Raw genomic sequence first — 13699 nt, forward strand, 5'->3', positions numbered from 1 at the left:
AAGCTAACCGTGGTGCTATGGCTGTGCAGGCACACACCTGTGCTTTCTGCAGGTGACAGTCATGGGGACCACTCAGGATGCTCATTTGTTGCCTCCGTTTGTAACCTAAGGGAATGGGAGGTTTTAGGAAGGCATTCATAAAATTACAGATGTCATTGGTTTTGGTTTGCAGAGCTCAAGATGGACCTCAAGGCTTTCGGTTGACCAGAGAACCAATTTGCTGTCTTATCTCTAAGGTCTGGCAGATCCAGGCTGGCCCGTGGTTGGAATGCCTCACTTTCCTCCTGAGCCTGGCTTCTCCCAGCTGATGATTGCTGCCAGAGCCTTTCCACAACTCTACCCCTCATCTGCTCCTGAGTGCTGGCTGAGTGGATGTGGGCTTCCCCACACTGGGCTCAATTTCTTCATTGTGAAACGGGCTGATGATGTGGGTTATTCCAGGGCTGTGTAGGACTCCACGGTGCCTCCCGTGTGTCTTCAGTGGATCAGAAATGCCTGAACCCTCAGAGCACGTGTCACATTGCGATCCTGGGTTGACACTGGGTGGCTGTTCCCCATCCTTGAGTACTGGGACAGTTAGGAGGTTGGATATGGCTTCTCCCCTCATCTCTCCCTCTTCCTCAGATACAGGAAGAAGAAACAGAAAATTTGGAAACAACAGTCACACTGACTTTTCCCTAATCCTCGATCCTTCCCACCCTGATCAACAATGTAAACATTATCAGAAATAAACATTTAAGAAAGAAGTGTAACTGCCCCCGTGCGACCACCCCAGCCATCTCCCTGTTCTGTTCAGAGCTCCTCCACCTCGCTCGCTCCCATGTGGCCACTCATAAGACCCGTCCCTCTCGGACCACTTTCCCCACTCCTGTTCCCAGTCCCTCCAGCCTTGTTATCCTGGGCTTCTGTGTTCCTTCCTGCTCAGGCCCTTGGCACCTGCTGCTGGTCCTGCCTGAAGCTCCGTGCTCATGTGTGCCTCACCGGGTAGCTCTGGGTTGAGTGCCATCCCTTGCCGTGGCAGTGTGCTGGACCAGAGCCTTCTACAATGACCTCTCCGCCCTCCATCCTGGCTGCTCTCGGAGTCTACCATGCCATTGGATTGGGTCTGTGCTTCTGAATGACCTGATGTAGGGAATTGCCAAAGTCGGGAAATGGGGATGTTTGGGGTTGAAGATTTCCATAATAAAGACTGAAACTACAGGGATCTTAAAAACGTTCATGGAAAAATATATTTTGAAAAAGCTATGCATGGATTTTAGGATTGTTCTTCTTGCCTCAAAAGAGTTCAGACCGAGAGCACATTGGACCCGAGGAGCTTGGGCACCATTTTCCATATTGAGTGATGGGATGGGAGATGAGGGCGGGCATGGTGGTACAGTGAGTCAGGCCACTGCTTGGTTCGCCCTGCTAGCATCCCATAGTGGAGTGCTGGTTTCAGTCCCTCATGCTCTGCTTCTGTCCCAGCTTCCTGCTAAGGTGCCTGGGAAGACCATAGGTGGTGGTTCAAATATTTGGACCACATGGCATCCATGTGGGTAGCCATGGATCTCTGCCTGCTGCCTCTGTCAGTCAGAGAGAGTGGGGTTCCTGCAACACTTGCTGCCTGGGCAGGCGTGCTTCACAGGCACCTTCTCCTGGAGACAGTGGATGTCACATCAATGTAACACAGTAGCTCTCCTTAAACAAAACAGCCCTGTCACCTTACAAAGCAAGAGAAACCTCCTTTAACCACCTGCAAGCTTGTAAGCTCCCTTTCTTTTACAGGATGGTTTTGGTGGGGGCCAGAGCCACACTCTGCCACTACCATAAACTTCTTAGACACAAGGGTGCCTGGCTAAGGCCCTGCCCACTAGGGGGTTGGAAGGGGAAGCCTATGGGATTGGGGGTGGATTACAGCTGCAGCCTGGTCAGGCCCCGGGCTTCTGGGACAGTGACAACTCTATTTCCCAAGGGTCCCAGCTGCTTGCTGGTTTGGGGGGATGCCAACCAGGAGCCTAGGGCCAAGGGCACCCAATGCTGTCCCATTCTGTACTGTGCTGTGCAGGCAAAGTGGCATCAGATGGTTCCATGCTCCGGGATCCACACGAGCTATAGTACCACGCCCCCTGAGTTTGCTCCTTCCCTGTGCAATGTGCCTGGGGATGCTCTGAAAGGGGCAGCAAGTTGGGTAACTCCCTTGGGACTGCTGTCACTGTCCTTAGCCACCAGCCTGTGAGCTGCAGAGGCCCAAGGTGGCCGGGTTTACCACTTCCATGGTCATGGTTCTGGGGAAAAACAGCGGTTCCTGGGGCTGTGTGAGTGTCCTTGCAGCCATGAGGGTAAGGGTCCCTAACCCTTCACCCTGCCCCAGACTCCTTACCCCCTGGAATCAGGGTTACCCCTAGAGGATGGGGAGGACCCTTCTCCTACTCTCTAACTCCTGAGATCACTCACCCTTGGGAACACACACACACACACTTGAGTCCTATCAGAAGTCAAGCCCCTGTGCTTTCTGGAACAATGGAGATAGAGAGTGGTGATTTTGAATGTCCCGGGAAAGACTTACCTCTATACTGGTCATCATGGCCTCCCCCAGGCAGACCCCTTAGGGGGTGAAGGAAGCCTCAGCCACTCCGCAGGCTCTGCTGTCTGCCTGTTTCCCACAGGCATACTAGGTTATGCTGGCCCGAGCTCTAGAATCTGAGTGGATGTGTTTTAGAAGAGCTGAGGCTCCAGTGCATGGCTGCTGACTGTAGGGTCGAGAAGGGGGTTAAGTGCTGGAAGTGCTTAGGTGTACTCGCCCGCGTTTTTGGCCTTAACCTCACCTTCAGCTAGCCCTCTCTTTCCTCTGCAGTGGCCAATCTCTGCCCTGTTTCCCTACCCAGGCTCCCCTGGTGGGCTGTGAAAACTGCCAAGCTGCTTCTGCTACATTTCTGTTTTTAAGATTTATTTTTAGGGACCAGCATTGTGGCATAACGGGTTAAGCCACCACCTGCAAAAAAAAAAAGTAATGCCCCATATTGGCACTGGTTTGAGTTCCAGCTGCCCCACTTCCAATCCAGATCCCTACTAATGCACCTGGGGATGCAGTGGAAGATGGTGACATCTCTTACTACCTGTGCGCGTCCTATCTCCCCAGTCTCTGTTCCTGCTTGTTCCCCTGAACCCTCTACCCTGGCCCCCAAGAAGGCAGCCACAGTTTGTATCACTGGCTTCTAGGAGAACACCTGCTGTGGGGCCTCCCAGGTAACCTGGGAGATCTGCACGCTAGGGCCTGCTATCTGGGGCTTACTATGGCACACAATGGCAGCCTAATAATTAACTCTCCAATTATAGACCCATAGTTGAGGCTTAATCTGGGACTTACTTGTAATGAGGCAGCTCACAGAAGGCCTTTCATCCCAGCCTGGCCCTGTACTGCTCTAAGCAACTCCCCCTGACCCCCTGCTTTGGCTGGGTGTCAGAGCTGACCAGGGGCCTCTGCGCCCTTGCCCCGACCCTGCGTGGTGCCCTCACGCCCCACCTCAGCAGTGCCCTGTGCTGTGTCTGCCCTTCTAGGTAGGCTCTGGGAGTCGGCTGTGGCCTCCCCTTCCTGGAGGGGCCGCCAGCCAAGGTCAGAGCTGTAATAGCGGCCACTTTGCATGGGGGGTGGGTGAGGCAGGAGCCACTGGGGAAAGGCACGGAGCCGGGAGGCTCCCCTCATTATGAAGACTCCGATTGGCGCAGTCTCTGCAAGCCTCCAGGTCTGCGATGGTGAAGACTTAATTGCCTTATGGACACTGGAAGAATGGAGGGGCTTCTCGGGGGAGCGGTACCTTGCTTGCTCTGTCTCTCTCCCCTACTGGATAATGACAGGACTTGTGACTGATGAAAGGGGGAAGACAAACGCCCCTCCTGGGGGCCCAGGACGGCTTCCACCTGCACTTAGAGCCTGGCCCCTCCCGGCTCCACGTCTCCTCCTGCCGACTTTCCAGAGGTGATTTTTAATTGCCTGTTCCCAGGTGGGCAGAGAGGGAGTCAGATGAGGAGGGGGTGGGCCTGGTTCCGCTGTGTCTCCCAGAATGCTCCTTGTCTTCCTGGAGCCTGTGTTTCCGGGGCTGTGGGGTGGGGGGCTTGGCTTCCTATGGTGTCTGCAGCCCAGGTCAGCGAGAGAAGGAAGCGGGGGCAGGGACCTGCCCTTCTTGGCCTCTGCCCCAGGCTCTGGACAGTTGGCACCTGCTTACCTCTGGTCTCGCTTCCCATCACGCATCATCTCACTCTAGTAGCTCTGGCTACACTGGCTTCTTTCTCTCCTCCTTTCTCTGGAAAAGACACTATGTCTGTCTTTGCTTGCCTGGCTCTTTCTTGACTTCGGGGCCTGGCTTCCATTGTACTGCAGGAATGGGGAAACTTTTGTCTGCCAAGGTCTGTGTGGGTGTTGATAACGGCTTTCTTGGGTCATGGAAAATCACCATCTTAAACACGAGCCTGCTATAGGCTGGAATTTCAAAACCCATCAGTGGTTGCCTTGGAAGGGGCCAAAGCAGAGGCTTGAGAGGGTTTTTCAGGACCTGTAGATCAAACGTTCCTGACCCCTGTCGTGTATGTACAGTCCTCCGCTGGTGTCCATCTGCAGGAGCTGGGTCCCAGGACACAAAATCAGTACCAAATCCATGGGTGCCCAAGTTCCTTTTATGAAACCATGTTACATTTGGATATAATCCACACACACTCTCCTATACACATCCGTCATCTCTGGGTGGTTTATAATCCCTGATATAAGAGAAACACAATGTGGACGATTGGGAGGATGCGTCGTTAAGGCAATCACAAGAGGTAAGCGGTCTATACATGTTTAGAGCAGGTGCCATCTCTGAGTGTTGCTGGTCCACAGTTGGTTGAACCTGCTGCTGTGGATCCCATGGAACCTATGGACAGGGAGGGCAGGCGGCCTACCTCGCGGCATTCGCAGCCACCTTCTCAGCCCAGAACTCTTAATGCCGCGTCGTCGTGTTTCCATCTAGCCTGGGTCTCCCCTTGCTCCGTGAGACAGCAGGTCAGCCTCTTCCCACAACACACCCAGGGCCTACCCAGTGCCTGGGCATCCATATTTGTGAAAATAGAAGGGAACATATATCACTTGGTTGACCCGGGATGTTCTTTTTGACCCCTGGGGAGTCTGGCTGACCAGCCCTGCCTTGTCAGGAACGGGCCCCCTCCTCAGACTTGGCCGTTGACAATGCAGCCTTCTGGAAGTGACCTCCACTTCCCAGCTGGCCCGATGGGGCCTGGATAACGAAGCTGCTTTAACATAAATAATTTGCTTCTGAGGTGTAAGAAATGGGGAATATTTTTAGAAGGCCTGCCCTCCTAGGGGAAGTAAATGACTTACAAAAACGGGTTTTTTTTTTTTTTTTTTTTTTCAAAGTGGCCTTCAAGAGAAAAAGGGAGCCGCGTGTGATGGCCCAAATGGAATCGTATGAATTAGCGCGACTCATTATTCAGGCCGTCCCCCCTCCGCGCACGCACCTGCACACACACACACACACACACACACACACACACACACCCTTGCGCACGCACGCTTCCTCCTGCCTTCCGTTTCATGGTCTTAGCTCGACTCTGAAATAAAACCCCGCAGCCCTCCTCCTCTGGTCCTCAGCGGCGTCCTGTCTGATTGGATGCCTCCCGCCGCCCTGTAGACCAGAGCTTCAAGGAGGAAGCCGCTGGGGGCACGCTGAGTCCTCGCTTCTTCAAGTGCGCGCCGTAAGTTACCTTGAAATGTGTGTGTGTGTGTGTGTGTTTTTCAAAAAAAAAAAAAAAAAAGTATTTTAGGTTCAACAGACACTTGGGTTCCTATGAACAAGTCGTCTCGGGAGAAGGTGGGGGCCGGTATTCAGATCAAGGCCTCCCTCCCGACTGGGGCCTCCTTACTTTGAATCCTTACAATGTGGACAGGATGAAAGATTGTGCTGAGGTGCGGGCGGGAAAAGGCGCAGGTGAGCAGCTACAGATGTGAGCGCCGCCGCCATCGCGGGGGTCTCGGGATGGGCTTTGTCTGGCCAAGAATGGAGAGCAGACCTCACTGGGTGGAGGAATGGGGCAACCAGACAGCCGAGACACATAGAAAAAAATGACTTTCGTGGCTATTGTGTCTCCGCAAGAGTCTTCATCAGGGAAGATGTGCTGTTTGGAGGACTAATAAACCAATGCCTCTCTTTACAGCTGATCTTCGTAAAACTCTGGCCCATGGGAGGTGGCCATGGCCAGCTCTACATACCCTGGGGGCATGGCTATGCCTTCCACCCACCACCCCTGAAGCCACAGGCCACCAGCTCTGGGGGCCACTTTCCTGGAGGGCACATGTTCGCTACCCATTGCCCACCGGCTCAACTGAAACTCCCACTTCAGTCACCAAGGCCTCCCATGAGGTTACCCTAACCTAGCCAAAACCCGTCCTTCCACAAGACCGGCCATATCCACCATCTTGTTCTAGTCTCCATTCGCATGTCTGAAGTCCAGTATTCCTGGCAGGACTCCAGGGAGCCCCTTCCATGAGCTCCCACACTCCACCTGTGTGCACCTGACCCACCTCATTGACTGGTTGCCTGACCTAGTCTCCCTCAGGGACTGGGCTCGATCTTGGAGATGCCAGGATGTGGCACATGGGAGAGGAGCAGGGGCACTGAGAAGCCATGGTGCTCACCATGCACATGGCAAGGGCCACCGGGCTCTGGACTGGAGGATGATGCCCTGGAGGGCTTTTGACCTTGAGCTTGATGGCAAGATGGTAGCAGTTTCTCCAGAGCCCTGCCCTACCCTGTGTGGCAGCTGGGTCAAAGCTCCCCTTGCTTCTCGTGGTCCCCAAATTTTCTTTTATCCAAGTTCATTCAACAAGGGGGCTTCCTGTAGAGCCCCCTTCGTGGCAGGTAAGGGGAATCGGGAATGAGCACTCGCTCCATGGGCCACCGAGTCTTGAAGAATGACGTTGCAGGGATGAGTGGTGCTTTGGTTGTGGTGGACGTAGGGAAGCAGCAGTGCTGGCCTTCCTGACCGTGTGCAGCTAGACTTGACCGTTCCTTCTCGATGATACTGTTGTGCCTCCAGTGGGGTCGTAGTGGCTGCCTTGTAGCAGAGGTGGTGGTGGGGGGGGGAGCCAGCACTGCCCCCGGAGACAGCGGCATGGCTAGTGACGAGGGGCAGTCCTCCTGGGGTCTAGGAGGAAGGAGAGAGGCATCTCTGATGGTGAGTCGTGCCTGGCCATGTTATGGATCAGGGGCAGGAGCCGGGTGTTAGCAGCAGGAGTCGGCAAAGCCCCTCCAACTGACGCCATAGCTGGGGATGGTCCAATTGCTCTCTGATGCTCAGTGCCCTTCCACCAGCTCCCATGTTCCATGCCACTAAGGCCTTTGAGACTCTGCTAGAGTCACCTGTTCTACTCCCGCTTTTCCACCAACAAAGCTAAGTGACAGTCCTCTCTTGTGGCTGCTGGTGTTCTACTCTGCCTTGCGGGGGGCTCCCAGGAGAGTCAGAATCACAGCCAGTCCTTCCTTGTCTAGTGAGGTGTGAGCCAGGCCAAAACTCCCCTGGCAGGTGCACCACCCTTTCTGAATCCAGTGGCCAGGGAAAACATTAATAATCAAGTCCAGTGGCCATGGCAGACATAAATAATTGAGCCAGGCTGTCCTTCAGATGACCTTCCTGGGTTACCCTATGGAGGCGCTCGCTCCTCCCCAGTTGCCTTCTATGATTCTTAGAAGCATGCTTCACACTTGGTAATACTGAATTCTGAAACAAAACAAAATGCATTTAAGTACTGTTTCTTTAGCTCCCCTGGGCACCCTGGGGCTGGGTACCCCAGTGCTCATGGTGAGTGCTTGCTGCCCATGGACTGAAGTGCGTGACAAGGTGGATAACTTAACAGCTCCCCTCTACATGAATGCATTGCTCCTGGCTCTGACACCCCCTGACTCTAAACAGGCCCCTCCCCTCCTCTGGCCCCCAGTTGCCCCACTGGTGATGCTGCAGGCAAAACCACTTCTTTTGCAGGCGCCTGTTCGGCACTGGAGCCTGAGCTGTTGGAGCCAAGCTTTTGCCCTGAGGATCTGGGACAGAGCAGGTCCTCCTGGAGCATGGTGGCCGGGGGGAGCTGTGTGGTGGAGCTGAGCTGCTTTCCCGGGGAGCTGGCACGCTGGTGTTGACGGTGGGCCCCAAAGTGGGCCAGGGACAGGCAGTCGCTCCCCCACTTCCTCTACCTGAGTCTGGGGTGGCAGATTCTCTGCTCCTGCATCCATGTGCCAGGGGCCTTGGCTTTTGGCAGCGGCTGTGCCCTGGGGGGCATGGTGTGACTCCTGCTCCTCTTGCTTATTTAGAAAGCAACATGACAGTGTCACAGCTGCTGCTTCGTTTCTCCTTTCTCCTCCTCCCCTTTCTGTCTCCTCTCCTTTCCTTGTCTCCACAGCTGGGCCTGGAGGCCCCTCCCCTCTGGGACTGGCACCCTCCCCCCACTCCCCAGTGCCCACTGAGCCTGCTTCTCCGCGGGCTGCCCGCTCTGACCGGTGGAGCCTGCCTAATGCATCCTAGGGGAGGCCGAGGCCGCAGGCAAAGCCGCAGCCCAGCGGGCTCTGCTGCAGCTAATGTCCCAGCCGGCCCACGCCAGGGGGAATTTGTGTGTATATGTGTGTGTGTGTGTGTGTGTATGTGTGTGTCCCCGCGCCCACACTTAACATGCCTTTCTGTGTGGGCGGGAGGGTGGGGGTAACTTGGTGATGGCCAAGTCGGGTGGGAGAGCCCAACTGGTTGTCACTAGACTGAGAAAGTGGTGTGGTGTGGGACGCACAGAAGCCCATGGCCCTGTACCCTGACTCAGCCAGGACAGGTTCACCTGTAACAGCAGGCCTAGAACTTGTCCTACTAGGGGATCAGTTGGCTGTGGGAGACAAGTCTTATTCACACAAGGACTATGGCACCCAGAGATGTTGAGTTCTAGGGCCCAGGCCCCCCTGTCCCCACGCTCTACCCCAGGCACGCAGAGCTGGGAGCATTTCAAAGGCTTGCTCTCTCATTGTGGCCTCATTAACTACTCAGCAAAGCCAGCCTCTATATCCACTTCCCACTCCCACTGTGTCTAGAATGCCCTTCTCACCTTCCCTCCCTCCTTACCTACTGGGTACGGCTCAAGTATCACCACCTCCAGGAGGCCCCCGTGATTCTTCCAGGCAAGGGAGCTGGTTGCCTTTCCCATCCAGTGCTCTTCATTCTTCCTGTAGCCCCTTGGGACACCCTGAGCCGGGACCTGCCAGCAACACTACCCCTGTGTTCTCGACACCCAGAAACTGCAGGAGATGGCAGGTGTTTCTTGTTACTTGGGGAAAAATGATGACCCAGCAATAGATAATTAGTAAGTGTTTCATTCCCTGTAGGAGCCTCCTGCCACTGTGCGGGGCCCTGGTGGACCTGCCATTTCAGGTTGTCCGTCCTGCTAGTGTCACAGCCAGACCCTCTTCCTGAAATGTACAATTGTAGAAGACATACTAGACCAGGATGTGGTTGGGCTGATGCAGGGATGACCTGGCATCACATGTACACATGGACACACATGTACATACACACGCATAAACTCCTGGGACACACGTGGATTCTTTTGTGAAAACGTCAGGTGAATCATCACTGATCTTCATGGTGCCACCAACATCTACGCTACTCCTGGGATGCCTACCCATGCCCTCACTGTAGGTCATCGGACACTTGAAGGACCTACAGTCAGAGCTATGCATCACGACCGTGTGCTTCATTCGTGCTCTTGGGGAAGAATCGAAAAGCCTGAGAATTCCTGGTGCCGGGGTCCCTGTGTCCCTCCTGTTCCTGCTGCTGACTCACCTGCCACCCGGAGACTTTGGCTGCCTGGCTGCGGGTAGAGGGAGCCTGCAGACAGCCCTCCTATCTTGAACTGGAAGTCCTATTCCTGGGCAAAACCTGGGGCAGGGAGGGACAGGCACAGCCTCAGGAAGGAGAGGATGGCAGTAGCAGCTGTGAAGGTGACCATAAAGTCCTTTCTGTTGGCTGGTCCCAAAGGTGCAGGCCCCTGACTGGGAGAGGCGGCTACACAGTCCCTCTCGGGAGGCTGGGCTGCAGCTGGCCAAATCTTTGAGTCAGTTTCATGCACGCACAATCAGGTTGCTCAACCTCAGGTTGATTTCTTGGACTTCTCTGGGCTGTGCCCTGCAGAACAGAGTGGTGACCAGTGTAGCCTGGTGCCCGAGGCTGGGGGGCCTGGTGCCCGAGGCTGGGGGGCCTGGTGCCCGAGGCTGGGGGTCCTATGTGTCGCAGATGTGACAGGGGGCACAGAGTCAGGTTTATTGTCACTTGGTTGGGGAACATGTACAGCTTTAATACCCAGATGTCTGGAATGAGGCTGCAAGTTACAGAGCATCAGCAGGAACTTTTCTCATGGGTCTGTTTAGTTCATGGTTGCATCACAGGCCCACGTGGCTGGCCACAAAGTAGCACTCAACAAATACAAAGGCCCTGGGGGATACAAATGGAGAACAAGGGATTGGGCGCTCATTTAGTACCAAAAAAAAAAAAGTCATCTCACACCAAACCTAGAAATTTGTGTTTTCCTCCATGTTTTGTTTCTTTTTTCATTATTTTTATTGAAAGGCAGATTTACAGAGATGGAGACACTGAGAAAAAGCCCATCCATTGGTTCACTTTCCAAGTGGCTGTAAGGGGCCAGAGCTGAGATGATCCGAAGCCAGGAGCCAGGAGTTTCTTCCGGGTCTCCTACATGGCTGCGGGGTCCCAAGGTTTTGGGCCGTGCCCCATTGCTTTCCCAGGCCACAAGCAGGGAGCTGGATGGGAAGTGGAGCAGTCAGGAGATGAACTGGCATCCATCTGGGATCCCGATGTGCACAAGGCAAGGATTTAGCCACTAAGCTGTCACACCAGGACCCCATGTTTTGTTTCTACTCCCTGACCCCTCTTCCCTCTTCCATTCTTCCTGTCCTTGACCATTTGTGTGCATTCTGGAAAGCAATGCATTGCTCCAGATGTACAGTCTGCATGAAGGCTGGCCAGTCACCTCGCATCCTGTGTCCGATTAGACAGGTTGGTCGCACCCAGGGCTAGCTGGGTTACTTCAGCATCTGGCCACTCCTGTCCACACTGAGTGAGCTTTCTCTGGGGCCTCCTGTGTCCTTTGGAGAAGAGCTGCAGGGATGGAATCCCTCGTCACAGCCACGTCCCTGGGTGATGGAACCAAGACTGGCCCCAGTGGCCGGCGCACCTACCACCAGGGGCGTACGTCTGCCTTTGGATCTGTGTCTGTGCCCATATCAACATCCCCCAGCTTTCCAGTGTTTTCCAATGTAACAGGTAGGAAGTGATACCTTATTGCTGCTTTCAATCGCATTTCTCCACCTCATTCTGGGGGTGGAGGGAGAATGGGAATGTCGGGGAAGTGGATTGCCCAGGGACCCTCTGCTGGGTTGGAGTCGTTGCACTAGAGGACCCGGGGCTTCTGGCGCAGGTTGGCGGCTCTGTGGGCCGCGGAGCGCGATTGCAGTGGGCGCCTCCAGGCGTGTGGTCTTGCGCTGTGACCGAGCCCCACCTGGTGGCGCTGGGAGGAAACTAGCGCTGGGAGCGAGGTTAAGGGGAAGGCCAAAAATGTCTTCCTGTGGAGGTGGGGGATCAGCAGGTCCTCAAGGCCAACCCCCTGGTGCAAACTCTGTCCATCTGGAGACCGAGGAGCAGGCCACGAGGGTCTCAGATGGGGGTCCTGCCTCCGGGAAGGAGGTGGACCGACAGTTCGCTGTTGAGGCTCTTTTTACTGTTAACAAATGAAACCAGAAGTTTTGTTCAAAAACGTTTCTTCGACAAACTTTTTTTCCCCCTTAAACTTCTTTTAAAAATGCGTTTTAAAGTATGATCTGCGGTCAAAAGGCTTCACAAACTTGCAATTCACTTTTCTATTGATCTACCTTTACTTTCGGATTTAGAAGAGTTGAAAATGTCTATAGGTGTGGTGTTGTGGCAGACAGTTAGGGCACTACTTACGATGCCCATGTCGTTTATTGGCACGCCAGTTGGAATGCTGTGCAAGTCATGGCTACTCTGTGTCCGATCCAGCTTGCTACTAATGCACCTGCAAGGCAAGAGATGATGGATCCCTGCTACCCATGTGGGAGGCTCAGATGGAGTTTGAAGCTACTGACTTCAACCTAGCCCAGCAGAGTGCCATCATGGCCGTTATGTTAGTGAATCAGTGGATGGATGATCTCTGTCTGGTCCCGGTGCAATAGCATAGCAGCTAAAGTCTTCACCTGGAATGTGCTGGGATCCCATATGGGCGCCAGTTCTAATCCTAATAGCTCCGCTTCCCCTGCTTGTGGCCTGGGAAAGCAGTGGAGGATGGCCCAAAGCCTTAGGAGCTTGGATCTGTGTGGGAGACCCGGAAGAAGCTCCTGGCTTCGGATTGGCTCGGCTCCAGCCGTTGTGGTCACTTGGGGAGTGAACCATCGGATGGAAGATTCCTTACTCAGTGTCTCTGTCTCTGTATATCTGCTTTTCCAATAAAAATAAGTCAATCATTAAAAAAAAAAAAAGTCTCAAGTAGCCACAGTGGCCGGAGCTGAGCCGATCCAAAGCCAGGATCCAGGAGCTTCTTCCAGCTCTCCCACACGGGTGCAGGGTCCCAAGGCCTTGAGCTGTCCTCCACTGCTTTCCCAGGCCACAAGCAGGGAGCTGGATGGGAAGTGGAGCAGCCAGGACATGAACAGGTGGCCATATGGGGTCCTGGTGTGTGCAAGATGAGAACTTGAGCCAACTAAACAAATCTTTCCTGAGTATACACTTTGGAACAGAACCCTTTGTCAGATGCCCCCATGCTGCAAGAGATGCAGTTTCTCTTACTTGGAGCATTCAATTCTTCCCTTCTCTTAGAGATGTTTCTGATGAGCAGAAATTCTTAATTTTAATGCATACACTTAATTACAGTATTTGTCATTAAATGATTAATAAATTTAGTAGACCGATTATTGTCTGTGTTATTGCTGTGTTATTATTATCTTTTGTGTTCAGCTTCACATTCTGTGACTCACCGCAAGGTCATGGTGACTGTCTTCTATGTCTTCCAGAAACTTCCACCCTCTGGATCCATCTGGAATTGATTTTTGCAAGTGGTGGGAAGCAGGGGGTCACTTCTTGCTTTCATATGGACATGTAATTGACCGGCCTGATTTCTTGGAGAATCAGCTTTTCCTCATTGCAGTGTCACCTCGGTCAAAAACCAGGGTTTTGCTAAATGTGGATCTGTTGCTGACACACACACGTGTGTGTGTGTGTGTGTGTTGCTGTGTCAGGCAAGGCAGTGCCATTTCAGAGCCTGGGAGACTTTGCCACAGGAGTTCCTGTGACTCAGGCTGGTGACCACAGCTCCACTACATGATTCCAAACCCTGGGACACACACTTGGCTCCTGATGGGCTCTCACTCCTTGGCCTATGAGAAACTGCAGCCCTAGAATCTCCCTGGGCGTGCTCCCATCCCAGGGAGTCAGGAATTCTTGGAGCATCTGTCCCCAGGGATCTGCGCCTAGTGCATCCCTGTTATCTGTAGCCTCTACCTTCTCTGAGGTGACCAGCACAGGAGCCTGTGGGCTGATTGGCAGGTGATGCTGACCTCAGCCCCTACCTGTTTGCCGCATTGACCATATGCCACTGTGGCAGCTCCTTCCTTCTGCA

This window comes from Ochotona princeps, chromosome 16, assembly GCF_030435755.1.
Source record: "Ochotona princeps isolate mOchPri1 chromosome 16, mOchPri1.hap1, whole genome shotgun sequence".
Classification (NCBI taxonomy): domain Eukaryota; kingdom Metazoa; phylum Chordata; class Mammalia; order Lagomorpha; family Ochotonidae; genus Ochotona; species Ochotona princeps.